At 43.0% G+C, this 15,088-nt stretch overlaps 1 protein-coding gene across 6 annotated transcripts in view; it reads left to right on the top strand.

The window, feature by feature from the left end:
• The window catches only part of LOC126335538 (G protein-activated inward rectifier potassium channel 3-like), a 221,418-nt gene that overhangs the window by 153,336 nt on the left and 52,994 nt on the right, over positions 1–15,088 (top strand). The gene's annotated exons all lie outside the window — the stretch shown is intronic.

Raw genomic sequence — 15,088 nt, 5'->3', positions numbered from 1 at the left:
TTCTTTGCAGGAAATGCTCAGTATGTCTACCATCCTTCCTCAACACTAGATGTAGTCGAGGAATAATGTTGTGAACAGAACTGTAAAGCATGTCCAGAGTTATGGTGAGGCACTGGCGTCGGATGTTGTCTTTCAGCATCCCTAGATCACGATACACTAGCGACTTCAGGTAACCCCAAAGCCAATAATCGCACGGACTGAGGTCTGGGGACCTGGGAGGCCATGCATGACGAAAGTGGCGGCTGAGCACACGATCATCACCAAACGACGCGTGCAACAGATCTTTGACGCGTCTAGCAATATGGGGTGGTTCTAATAAAACCCCATGTCATTCCAAGCAAGTGTGTCAATTTTTACCTCTAACATTACATTATTCCGTGGTTTATTAAGTTTTCAAATTATAATGACTTTTTGATCACCCGGTACAATATACAGGCATATTTGTACTGAAAACCCCAGAGAAAAACTTATTCAGTGCTATATCATTATAGGAGTTGCGGCTTTGGCTTGGGCGGCCCTGGAGGCAGTGCACGGGAGCAGCGGCAGCACCTGCGGGTGTGTCCCAGTCCTCGGTTTGTCGCCAGACACGTGGCGTGGCGGTCCTATTTTCTACCGATCAGCAATGCTTCGTTATTCCATTGGATTTGGCGCTTTCGCGGTTTAAAGTTAGTCTGATACGAATAATAAGGAGCAGACACTGCTCAGCAGTGTGTTCGTCGCACAAGATGTCGGGCAGCTGTGCCGATAAAATATTGTGGGAATTTCTCGACGATATGCGTCGTTTCACCTGATAACCGTTTCTGCAATTTTTTGTCTCCATGTCAAATTTTTCGCTCTGCAGCGGCGTGTCCACTGATATGAAACTCTCTGCCAGGTTAAAACTGCGTGCCGTACCTTTCTTCCGGGTGTGCTAGCCCTGCAAGTTTCGCAGGAGAACGGCAAATTTGGAGGGTTGGAGACGAGGTACAGCTGTGAGTACGGATCCTAAGTTGTGCTCGTGAGGTTCAGTCGGTAGAACACATGCCCGACAAAAACAAAGGTCCCGAGTTGAGTCTCAGTCTGGCACACTGTTTTAACCTGCCAGAAAGTTTGTTTTCTGCTTGTCTGCAGACACACTTTTGTAGTTCTCGTATACACTGAACATCCTCCGCTCGCCCCCCAGCCACCCATCCTACAGTACCATATGAGCAAAACAAAATGGCGCATCCCCTCGATAGTCGAATATTGTGCAGTAATTAGGTTTCGGCAGCAGTGGAAATGTTGGTGCAGTGTCAGGTGACATCTTTAGCTGTCTGCATTAACCGTCAAAGCTGTAACATTTCTGCTGCTGCCGAAAATTAGTTATTCCACTTCACTTTATTACTAGACTGCGCCATTTTGCTTTGAAACCTAGAACTTCTGCAACACGGTAATTTCAACGTGTAATGTCGGTTTGTACCAGGACTGCAGACACGCAACTGCAAACAAGCAAAAAATTAATCACGTAATTTTTTTTTCGAGGTGATGGCTAATTCTGACTATACTCAACATTCGTCAAGAATGTTGAAATGTTGGGTCATGTCACACAAGTTCAGATAACTTACGATAAAGCAGACGGGTCGTCGTCGACAACTGCGGATATTTCGACAAGAGCACGCCCTGCTACTTTCACGGCAAAACCTGAAGATGTCAGGATGTACTCCTGCCGAAATATCGGCAATTGTCGACGACGTCACCTGGCTGCATTCCCTTACGTTATTTGAGCGTTGTATACGCCCGGACAAACGACGGTCTCACATTGTTTACTTCTACGGGGAGAAAATGTATCGTTTGCTTGCGGAGGTTGGATAAACTTCGCACCAATACAATGATACTGCAACGTGCGTTGCTATTTTCACTGAGATGTTGTGATCAAAATGTTGTTGCAACGTTTGCCTATATTGTGCATCCTATTAATTCGTCGGGCGCCAATCACATCAAACAACGCTCTGAACTAGCTCTTATTTGGGAAAGAATCTATTAGATTCGTCGACTGTTGGTTTTTCTTTCCAAGGGATCGTTTCGGCTTCCTACAACGATTGCTTAAAAAATTTTGACTTTCTCGTGGGACTGGCTGGATGCTGCTTCATGGTGGTGGAATTTTATTCTGTAACTGCTCGGAATTTGGCAAAGTTTGAACATTTCCATTGCTTGGAGTTTAATACTATACTACTAGCCATTAAAATTGTTACACCAAGAAGAAATGTAGATGATAAACGGGCATTCATTGGACAAATATATTATACTAGAACTGACATGTGATTACATTTTCACGCAATTTGGGTGCATATATCCTGAGAAATACGTACCCAGAACAATCACCTCTGGCCATAATAACGTCCTTGATACGCCTGGGCATTGAGTCAAACAGAGCTTGGATGCCGTGTACTGGTACCGCTGCCCATGCAGATTCAACGCGATACCACAGTTCAAGAGTAGTGACTGGCGTATTGTGACGAGCCAGTTGCTCGGCCACCATTGACCAGACGTTTTCAGTCGGTAAGAGATCTGGAGAATGTGCTGGCCAGGGCAGCAGTCGAACATTTTCTGTATCCAGAAAGGCCCGTACAGGAACTGCAGCATGCGGTCGCGCATTATCCTGATGAAATGTAAGGTTCCGCCGAGATCGAATGAAGGGTAGAGCCACGGGTCGTAACACATCTGAAATGTAACGTCCACTGTTCAAAGTGCCGTCAGTGCGAACAAGAGGTGACCGGACGTGTAACCGATGGCACCCCATACCATCACGCCGGGTGATACGCCAGTATGGCGATGACGAATACACGCTTCAATTTGCGTTCACTACGATGTCACCAAAAAACGGATGCGACCATCATGATGCTGTAAACAGAACCTAGATTCACCCGAAAAAATGACGTTTTGCCATTCATGCACTCAGGTTCGTCGTTGAGTACACCTTCGCAGGCGCTCCTGTCTGTGATGCGCGTCAAGTGTAACCGCAGCCAAGGTCTCCGAGCTGATAGTCCATGCAGCTGCAAACGTCGTCGAACTGTTCGTGCAGATGGTTGTTGTCTTGCAAACGTCCCCATCTGTTGACTCAGGGATCGAGACGTGGCTGCACGATCCGTTACAGCCATGCGATAAGATGCGAGTGATTCGAGGCCATTGGGACCCAGCACGGCGTTCCGTATTACCCTCCTGAACCCAGCGATTCAATATACTGCTAACAGTCATTGGATCTCGACCAACGCGAGCAGCAATGTCGCGATACGATAAACCGAAATCGCGATAGGCTACAATCCGACCTTTATCATAGTCGGAAACGTGATGGTACGCATTTCTCGTCCTTGCACGAGGCATCACAACAAAGTTTCACCAGGCAACGCCGGTCAACTGCTGTTTGTGTATGAGAAATCAGTTGGAAACTTTCCTCCTGTCAGCACGTTGTAGGTGTCGCCACAGGCGCCAGCCTTGTGGGAATGTTCTGAAAAGCTAATCATTTGCACATCATAGCATCTTCTTCGTGTCGGTTAAATTTCGCATCTGTAGCACGTCATCTTCGTGGTGCAGCAATTTTAATGGCCAGTGATGTACATACCAGTGTTCTGCGATAAACCTCACGGAAAAAGTTTTTAACGCTGCAGATTTATCCGTGCTAGAAAAGGTTTAAATTTTGCACCGACTCCAATGCGTTTGCAAGTGGTTGATTCTATTGAACAGGCTGTTTTTATACTACCTTCAGATGTTGCAGAGGACGCTAGGTGGGAGGCACATCGTGTGTTGACAGGGAACGTCGTCCCAAGAGTAATATCAAAGCGGCTGAGAGGGCTGTTTTACGCTCATTTGGAGTTGATCGGGATATTATTATTTTACCTACGGACAAGGACAATGCTACCATTGTTCTGGACAAGCAGGATTACGTTCAAAAGAGCAGTGTTTACTGTATAATTCAGCCTGTCGTAGGATCGGTGCAGATCCCACAAAAAGTGCTGAGAGAAACACTTACCAGCCTTCTGAAGAGAAGTTTCTTATCGCAGGAGACTACCTATTCTTATTGAGCTGTTCTCTCTAGGTTATCAGCCTTCCGTAGGTCCATAAGGAAAACGTTCCTCTTCGTCCGATTGTGAGTAAAGATGGCGCTCCATCATATCGTGTAGCGAAACACCTTGCTACTCTGTTGAGCCCTATAGTAGGTCGGTGTAGACACCACATTAAGAAGTCGACGGATTTCCAACGTCGATTAGAGGGAACGCGTTTGAATGACTCTGATATTCTAGTATGTATTGATGTGGTCTCTCTCTTCATCCTGGTTCCTCTGTCTGATTCGTTACGGCTGATTGAAGTTCGGTTTGGGGCTGAATTAACGAACCTATTTCGACGTGTGTTGACTTCTAATTACTTTTTATTCAGTCACCAGTGATACTGGTTGCGATGGCAAGCCCGTTGTCACCAATCACTGCCAATTTATGTATGGAAGATTTCGAAGAACGTGTCTTGGACTCGGAGGCTTTGAAACCTGCAATTTTTCAGATATATAGTCGGTACTTCTTTGTTTGGCCTCATGGCAGGGAGAATTTGAACGACTTTTTAGAACCCCTGAATTCCATCCACTCAAATATTGATTTCACGATGGAGGTGGAAAAGTATGGCTGTCTTCCTTTCCTTGATGTGCTGGTCAGGAGGAAGGTGGATGGTTCTTTGTGGCATGTCATTTATAGGAAGTCTACTCACACTGACTTGTATATGCAGGCTGATCGTTTTCACCATCCGACTCAACATGAAGAGTTCACAGGCCCCATGTCATCTCGAACCCTGAGAATTTATCAGCTGTGTTATCCCATCTAGAAGTCGAATGGTTATAGTGAAAGACAAATTAGACGAACGTTGTCCTGTGGACCAACTGTGCAGCGGGTGAGAGATGATAAATACACCGATGTGGCTATATTTCGTACAGGATTGGTCGTATTTTGCGGAAATGTGAAGTGTGTTTTTCGACTACCATCTAAGGTTAGGGTCTTTTTAGGTTTCGTACAGTATGACTCAGTTTGCTTAAGGCGGGTGCCTACCGTTTCTTTTCATACGTTGGTCAAACTATCAGGACCGTGGAGGAGCAGTGTACCTAGCGTAAGCGGCACAGATGCTTACAGCAGCCGAGTAAATCCGCCATTGCACACCATTGTCTTGGCCCCGCTCATCCTATGGAATACAACTACACGGAGATTGTGGCATGCACTTCCAACTATTGGGATAGTTTTTTTTTAAAGAAAGCTGTTGAAATTAAATTAGCAAGTAACCTTATAAATAAAGATGATGGGTTTTGTTTAAATTCTGCATGGAATACTGCTGTCTCACTTGTCAAAAAACAGAGGGACAGTGTTTATGCTACTCACTCGTTGATTATTGTTTCACTATCAACAACTTCTGACGTGTGCATGTGTGTATGTGTGGGTGTTATCTTTGCGGAGTTTCTCTGAAAACTGGGGTTCTAAATTCGCTTGCACAGCGCTTACTTGCTCTAGTTTTGCCTTGAAAATGGTACGGCGTGCTCGGAGGTTGTCGACTACGTCACCCGGCTACATTCCCGTGAGTCATTTGGACATTGTATACGCCAGGAGAAACTAACATCTCAAATGCCACACATTGTGTAGTCGTCTGGGGTACAAAACAGCTATTACATAGAAATTAAATTCATTAATATCCTCCAATGATTCTCATTTGTTGAAAAACTGGAAGATTTCGCTAAATGGGACTCAACTTTAGGAGGAATAGGAAAAAAAGGCCATATGTGCATGCAGAGTGGCCGGATATGCGCTGTTGAGGAAAGTACACCCACTTGAAGGTAGAGATTTTTGATATTGTAGGTTTCAGTGATTGAAAGTACACCTCAGAACGCACCAGGCGGGTGGGAATGTTCTGTCTGTACTGTGTGTTTTAGTGGTATGATGGCAGTGAACCACCAGTACCAGTTTAGCCTCATTGTGTGCTCGGTGTATAAGCTGTCGATATCACTTTAAGGAACTGAACTGCATCATAGTGATGTAGTAGGCACATTATCCTTTGTACGGCCAAAGACTCGTCTTTCAGCAGGATAGGCAGGGTTACGTAGAGGAAGCGTAGATGTGCCTCGCCTGTGAGTCGTAGTCGAAGGGTGATTCCTCTCACTAGGTACTCGCCAATAACGCCCGCTCACACACTGTGGCTGAATCAGCACTCATCGTTCGCTGCCACCGTGCCGTCGGAACACTAGTACAGGCAGAACTTTCCCACTTGCCAGTTTTGTTCTCACGTAGGCTTACAATCACTGAAACCTGCCCTAACAAAGATCTTTCATCTCCATCTTCAACTGGGCGTACCTGGCTCGGAACGCCTTTCAGGCTACATGTCCACGTGACTACCAGCAACATTACAGAGCGTCGAAGCTATAGGCGCCGGCGCCTGTCTCTAGGCCATCTCTTCAGCAGCAGTTGTGGCTTTGTACGCTGACGGACAACAGAGGGAATGTCTCGCAACGTTGTCTGTTAGTCGGTGATAGCGACTGATTGCCACAGCCGCCACTGGAGAAGATGTAGCTAGCTGCTCCATAGACAGGCCTTGTCTTCTATGAATTTGATGCTCTGTTGCCTTAGTGGATGAAAGTTGCGGACACGGGTTTCCATCTGAAGTCTATTTTTATTCTCAGACCCTCTAACATCTCCAATTTTTTTCGGTATGCGCATGGAAACTCATGACCGAAACCGTCATTCACCGAGGCAACAGAGCATCCCATTCATAGGAGAGACGCCCTGTTTGAGCAAGAGATCGTGGAAATCAATCGCCATGGCTGGATAACAAATAACACTGCGAGACGTTCCGGCTACGGCCCGTCAGCTCACAATGTCACCTTTGCTGCCGAATGGGTGCCCTAGTGGCGGGCACAGACGCCTAAAAATGCGACGATCTGTGGCGTCGTTGTATGATGTTTCCAGAAACGGGTTCCTATACCTCGTCAACACACCCTCGAAGTTTGTCGCAACATTTTTGGGACACCCTGTATATGCATACAACATCCATGAAGTTGTCTGTCTTTTCTTATCCCTTGGAATCGAGCAAAGGGTATTCTTGGTGCAACCACGAACCACCGACGTGGCTACATATCTCATTCATCTCCATAAATTAGGTACTTTTGCCATTGCAGTCTGTTCCCTGATCCATTTGCTTGTTTTCGTATGTCGCCTAGCAATTAACCAAAAACATTTTCCATTGCTCGCTGAGTATGATTCTTCACATTTAAAGCAAGTAGCTAACTACCTACGGTCAAAACTGCTAATGGACACTGACTGTAAACTTACCATTTTACGCGTCTATTTATTTCTCCAGCTATCCATTTCCTCTTGTCCTCACTTCTCATATAAAAAAAAAAAAAAAAAAAAAAAACCGCTGACCTGGATCTAAGATTTTATTGTTAATTTTTTACCCTCTTCTTTTCGATAAGTTCGGCGTACTAAGTTTTAGTCTTATTCTAATTCATGCCTGCTTTCGAAATTAGTGGATAAAGTTATTCTATTCATTGTGGAAGTGTATCTGCAGTACAGTAAAACGTCATCCACAAAACGCAAGTAGTTCTGAAATGCTTCATTAACCCATTTTCCTTCCTTGTCTTTCCAGTTTAAGGATCTCAAGATTTCATCTCGCGCTCGTGCCTTTCATGGCTGTGGTCATTTTCCATGAAATTATTCAGAGTTGTAGACCACATCACCTTAAACAAATTAACGTTTCAACCAGTACTGCACGAGGCTTTCATCAGGATATGTAATGCATAGGACTTAAAGTCGACGACGATCGCATTATTGACGGAGCGCAAGCTTGGATTGCTGGAAGTATGGGGGGAAGGAAATTCGTCGTCTCCTTTTCAAAGAACTCATTCCTGCATTTAACTTTCATTATTCAGAGAATTCACGTAAAAAGGCTCTTTTTCTAGTTACTGTAAAATCTAGTGATTTTTCGAAAGAACGTTCAGTAAACCTGCGTCGTAGCGGTGACATCGAAAATGTTATATTGACCATTACAAATAGAGACTGCACCATCATCTCCATAATGCCGATGTGTCGATCGATTTAAGAACAACTTTCCTCAACTACTTTTGCTGTCTGCTTTTAGTGTTAATTTGTTTGTTACTGAAACATCTGGCATGTTCCGTTACATAGCCTGGGACACTAGCTTCCCATCGCAACTAGTATCACTGGGGACTGAATAAAAAGTAAGCAGAAGTCATCACACGTCGAAATAGGTTCGTTAATTCAGCCCCAAACCGAACTTAAATCAGTCGTAACGAATCAGACAGAGGAAACCTAATGAAGAGAGAGACCACATCATAATATCAGAGTCATTCAAACGCGTTCCCTCTAATCGACGTAAGAAATCCGTCGACTTCTTAATGTGGTGTCCACACCGACCTACTATATGGCTCAACAGAGTAGCAAGGTGTTTCGCTACACGATATGTCGGAGCACCAACTTTACTCCCAATCGGACGAAGAGGAACGTTTTCCTTGTGGACCTATGGAAGGCCGTATAACCTAGGGGGAACAGCTCAATAAGAATTGTGACTCTTGATAGTCTCCTGCGAAAAGAAAATTTTCTTTAGAAGACTGTTAAGTGCTTCTCTCAGCACTTTTTGTGGGGTCAGCACCGATCCTACGACAGGCTGAATCAGACAGTAAACACTGCTCTTTTGAACGTAATCGTGCTTGTCCAGAACAACGGTAGCATTGTCCTTGCCCGTAGGTAAAGTAATAATATCCAGATCAACTCCAAATTAGAGTAAAACAGCCGCTTTGACATTACTCTTGGGACACCTTAACCAGCTTCCTCCTCGTTCTACTTGTAACACTAGGAGAGGTCATTTTCATGATAACTACACTCTATGAAGGTAGAAAAATATCTGCCAACTGCTCAGATACTGACGCTGTTGATATACTACCACTTCAAGCTCTTTTCTTCGTAGTGTGTGCATGCTGTCCACACTACCACTTTTTGTAAGAGTTATAGGGGAGGTGTCGTACTGGTAAAAATGTACTCGTTTTTTCGTCCATGGTGCTAAATAGATTTTAGTAGCGCCTTGAGGTCAGTTTGGGACTATGTCGGGTTCGTTAAAACAGAGTGCGATTCCTTTCACAATCTGTAGCCAGTTGACCTAGCCTTAATGATGATGATATAGATGAGTCCTTAAAATCTAACTTGAAGATAAAATAGCCGAAACATACTGCATACAACAACGTACTGTCCAGACAAAATCGATGTTTCTGCTGCGACTTCCTATTCTTTACTTAGCGACAGCAGAAGAAAACGGGGTCTCGATTGATCAGCGGTAAACGCAACAGTCAGAGCGTCAATGACCGATAGTTAATTGTTATCACTCAGATGCCGAGGTGTTGCTTCTTCTGTATATACACTCAGCCAACGTCATCTGTATTCTCACAGTTTGTTCCGCGTTACATTGCAGACACAAACGGTATCACTGATTCATTTTCTAAATGATAGCATAATTTCAAAAAATTGTGTATAAACATAATGTTTCCGGCGCATTTTGCTTTCTGCAGGAGTTGCAAATAAAACTTCAAATAATTCCGAAGTGATTCAGCTGAGAAATCTTGTTTGGGAGTCACACATTTACAGTCGTAGCGTTTGACTGGTGTGAACATTTTCACTTCCGTGTAACGGAATAAGAATCCTAATCTTCATTTTTCGAGTTTACTCAGCTAAAGTAATTTCACTCGTGTGGAAAACCCTAGCGATCTGACCACAGTGTTAAAGACAGTCTGTACAAAACTGCAGTAACCAATGTGTTACAGAGTGACTTAGATGGCCTTGGAGAGGGTGGTAAACGGTGTGTGTGTGTGTGTGTGTGTGTGTGTGTGTGTGTGTGTGTGTGTGTGTGTGTGTGTGTGTATGTATGTATGTATGTATGTGAGTTCCTAAGGGACCAAACTTCTGAGGTCATCGGTCCCTAGACTTACACTCTACTTAAACTAGCTAATGCTAAGAATAACTTACACACCCATGCCCAAATGAGGACTCGAACCTCCGGTGGGATGGGCCGCGCAATCCGCGACATGGCGCCTCGAACCGGGCGGCCACTCAGCGCGGCAGGTAAACGGTAACTTGATATATTTTACATTAATAAGATGAACATCAACAAAAGCAAAACGAGGATAATGGAATGTAGTCGAATTAAGTCGGGTGATGCTGAGGGAATTAGATTAGGAAATGAGACACTTAAAGTAGTAAAGGAGTTTTGCTATTTAGGAAGTAAAATAACTGACGATGGTCGAAGTAGAGAGGATATAAAATGTAGACTGGCAATGGCAAGGGAAAGCGTTTCTGAAGAAGAGAAATTTGTTAACATCGAATATAGATTTAAGTGTCAGGAAGTCATTTCTGAAAATATTTGTTTGGAGTGTAGCCATGTATGGAAGTGAAACATGGAGGATAACTAGTTTGGACAAGAAGAGAATAGAAGCTTTCGAAATGTGGTGCTACAGAAGAATACTGAAGATAAGGTGGATAGATCACGTAACTAATGAGGAGGTATTGAATAGGATTGGGGAGAAGAGAAGTTTGTGGCACAACTTGACTAGAAGAAGGGATCGGTTGGTAGGACATGTTTTGAGGCATCAAGGCATCACAAATTTAGCATTGGAGGGCAGTGTGGAGGGTAAAAATCGTAGAGGGAGACCGAGAGATGACTACACTAAACAGATTCAGAAGGATGTAGGTTGCAGTAGGTACTGGGAGATGAAGAAGCTTGCACAGGATAGAGTAGCATGGAGAGCTGCATCAAACCAGTCTCAGGACTGAAGACCACAACAACAACAACTCTCATTCGTTTATAATGAACGACCGGTTTTCTTATAATGATTCCTAACACCTTCTTGTTTTTTTGCACGAAGAGTCTGGAAGTTGTTACGAAGCTTTTTTGTGATTTTTATGGATTTTACTCGACCGAAGGCATGTAATAGTCTGTTTCCGGACAAGTAACAGTACGAACAGGGGAAAGTAACTTGGTGGTTAATTTTAATAGCGATAAGTTTTCTTTTTCGGTTGATGGTATGGCATGTAAAATAGGCGTGCAATTAAACCATAACCGTGGCATTGTATTATCCGAATAGAAGATATCATAGTAAGTAAAACAGTCTGTCTATAACGTGAACATCCATGCTGTTGCCCAAACTTCGGAATATGATTCACGTGACCGGTTACCTAAGAAATAAGTTCTTTTATGCTGTCTGACAGACAAGAACAAGAACATTACAGCAGTGTAGTTATAACTGAGAAACTGAAAAACGAGTCAACCCATGTCGCTTTAAGAACACCTCACTTGATTCACTAAAAACGCTCCATAGTGTAACCAATGAAAAGGCTGAACCCTCAAACATTCAGACGATTGTAGGGTATCAAACTCACCTTTCCCTTCTTTTTGTCAAGCTGTTCCACAAATTTCTTTTTTCCTCAGTTCGATGCAGTACCTCCTCATTAATTATTCGATCTACCCATCTAATTTTCCATCTTCTTCCGTATCACCATATTTCAAAACCTTCTATTCGCTTGTTGTCTGATTCACTTATCGTCCTCATTTCGATTCCGCAGAAAATTACACTACCCTCCATAAGTTTGGCATTACAAAGGAGCAAGGTTTGAGTGAGTTACTGGTTAGAATACAGAATAGCATGCTCAAATAACGATTAATAATGACACAGTGTTGAAGATATAATTATTGTACACACACACACATTCATAGTGGTATTGCTCACTTTTATATAAATTGACTTTATCTGGCCGGCCTCAATGTCCGAGCGGTTCTAGGCCCTTCAGTCTGGAACCGCGCGACCGCTACTGTCGCAGGTTCGAATCCTGCCTCGGGCATGGATGTGTGTGATGTTCTTAGGTTAGTTAGGTTTAAGTAGTTCTAAGTTCTAGGGAACTGGTGACCTCCGATGTTAAGTCCCATAGTGCTCAGAGCCATTTGAACCATTTGACTTAATCTGTCCACGCAATTCTACTAAACACGCTAGACGGCGCCAGTAGACGGCACAGCTGTGTAGACGTACATTGTTTACAGTTCCGTTCAGTTGTAGTTCCGTCTATATTAGGACACGCCGCGAATAAAGGTGAAAATAAATGAAAATTGCCCGAAAGTGCCAGATTCTTTATGAATCACGGGTAAAGGTAATCACTTTGTACGAAGAAGGCAACGGTGTCCGACAATTATCAAATAAATTGAAGATTTCCATCAGTATAGTTGTCAAGACCGTACAATAGCAGCGAGATACAGGCTCCTAAGATGTTCGTACTCGCTCGAGAGCACCCAGGAAAACATCAGAACTCGAGGAAAAGAATTTGGTGTGATCAGGAAACGTAATAGATTCAAAAACTGTCCGTGAATTGACTGCTGAGATAAACACAAATAGGGATACACCAGTTATTGAGTCAACAGTGAGACGGCGCTTGGCGGAAAATAACCTCCAGAGCTATGTAACACCGAGGAAACTATTTTTGCGCCCTGTTAACAAGAATAAAAGGGTTCAATGGACTACGACATAGCAGCATTAGACAGCAGGGTATTGGGAAGAGTCTTATTCACTGATGAGTCCAAGTTCTAAATATTTCCAAGGAATCCTTTGATGATTCAAAAATAAGCGCATCTTTAACTAAGACAGGAAACAGAGGTGAGTTTGAAAAGCGGGCTCCAAGACACAAACTAAATAATTTTATTAGTCTTCAGAGTAAATCTATTAAATGTACACCAGGAAGCAGGAATTTAAAGATTAGAATATACAAAACTATTATTGTACCAGTTATGCTGTATGGGTGTGAGACTTGGTCTCTCACTGTGCAAAATGAAAAGCCGTTTCGAGTATTTGAAGAGAAAATTTTGAGGAAAAATTTCGGAGCAAAAGTTGATGACGTTAGCGGAGAGTGGCGAAAACTGCATAACGAAGAGGTTCACGAACTCTATTCAAGCCCTGACATAATCAGTATTATTAAATCACGTAGGCTGCGATGGGCGGGTTACGTAGATCGAATGGATGAGGGCAGGGCACCGCGCAGAGTACAGGTAGGGCACTTACAAGGAGGCGGCACGACCGTGGGGTCGGGGATTTGTCCGAAATTTTGTGTGGTGAAAGAGGACCCCTAACATCTCACGTGGTTAAAACATTAGGACGCACTACTCGGAAAATCGGTCCAAAGCTTCTTAGGTGCCGTATGAGTATAAAATGTTAGTCCATTCCCGGGCCGCCGTTTGGCCTCGCCGGCACGGTAGCTCAGCGTGTTCGGTCAGAGGGTTAGCAGCCCTCTGTAATAAAAAAAAAACTGAGTTAACCGATCAAAGACGAACTTAAACGGATGTCTTACGACGTCCGCCCCGAGCACATACAACGAACGAAAACGAACAAAATGAGAATAAAAAAAGAGGGTTTAGCTACCCTCTGTAATAAAAAAACTGAGTGAACGAATCAACGAGCAACCTGAACGAGTGTCATCTGATGTCCCCCAAAAACAAATTCAAGGAACAGTGTAGAACAAACCGAGATATTAAAAAAAGAAGAAGAACATTGTTAGCGTTCGGACCGTTACGCCAGAGGTCTGGAGTTCGATTCCTCCTCCGGTACTCTTTTTTTCTTCTGTTGCTTGCAAAATTGCAGCGCATTGTTAGAGGAGAATCGTGAAAATAATTCCCGGGAAGATTGTATAAAAGTTCATTCTATAATTCACCATCAATTATCGTCACCAATATTCCGAGACATGACTCAATATTCCTGGTTTGCCTCAAAATTATCAGAAACTCAAAACATTTTCGTAAATGTTAATGGGGCATGTTTTTGTACAGATTTATTGCAAACGCCCTGTAATTGTAAAAAAATCCGTTTTTATATGTTGCGCAAGATGTAGCAAAAATTATTGCTTTGTTTGTTTTTATGATAATTACCACTGCGGTTCTTGTTTATAATTATTATATGTATAAAAATTGAATGTTTCCCAATCCACTTTGTTATTCTGATTAAAAACCCAATGTTTTTGCCTCATATACTTTACAATGAAAAATGAAAAACCCACCGCCATGAATTGTGTTGTTGGACAAAAAGAAAATAATTTTTATTCAATGATGTAACTAATTTGTTACGGATAATGTAGGTTTGGAAACTTTCTGAATAATTGGTGGAATAACGAAAGAAAATGAAACAGAAGGAAAAAAAGTGCTGGAGGAGGAATCGAACCCGAGACCTCTGGCATAAGAGTACGAGCCCTAAAAATCTTTTTTTTAGCATATACTTATATTAAACAAATAATAAAGTATCAGAACTAAATAAAAACGCAAATGTTAGGAAAAAAATTTGCGAGTGTTTTTTTTTAAATGCTGACCACTACGCCATTTTTTTTTCAAAAGAAAACAAACACTCCAATTATACTGGTTTCTCCTTCCAGTAAACACAAATTAGTCTCTTTTGTCTTGATGGCGAAGAAGCAATCTTTTGGAACAAAAAAAAGAACCGTTTCTCAAAGCCAAAATCAAATTTCATTTGCCTTTAAGAAAAAATTATGAAGAACAAATAAGGAAAAGTTTTCTTTTTTATTTTATTTGATTTTATTTATTTATTTTTGTTATATAGAAAGTCGTCGTGCGACGTGTAGTTAAAGACCAGTTCTTACAGGAGCGCCTGAAGTGTCTCTGCCTACAGCAGCCCAGCGCGACCAAACGTGTCTTCTCATGGCGTAGGCGTCGGTTCTGGGTATCAGATCTATTCAGTTCGGTTCGGTTAATACAGTTTTCAGCTTCTCAGGGCTTGGGCGCTACAGCTACGAGGTGGATCATCGAAGGTGCTCCGTAAGAAATTGGAAAAATATTGCTTATAGCGTGGGTTGCGTATCAGGACGCAGTGTCGTTCGCCGAGATAAGTCCAATTTCCTAGCGTAGACTTGTCGCCAGAAGTAAAAAGATAGCGGATCGTGTGGCCACAGATCCAATTCACAGAGTGAGTTTTGGCAGAGGGGTAGAAAGTCTTATCGGGGTACATAAGCATTTGGACGTCGATCTGAGCTGGTGTCAGTCGAGTAAGAAACGCCAAAATTCG

The sequence above is a fragment of the Schistocerca gregaria genome, chromosome 2, assembly GCF_023897955.1.
Source record: "Schistocerca gregaria isolate iqSchGreg1 chromosome 2, iqSchGreg1.2, whole genome shotgun sequence".
Lineage (NCBI taxonomy): Eukaryota > Metazoa > Arthropoda > Insecta > Orthoptera > Acrididae > Schistocerca > Schistocerca gregaria.
This window is presented reverse-complemented; position numbering and strand designations above follow the sequence as displayed.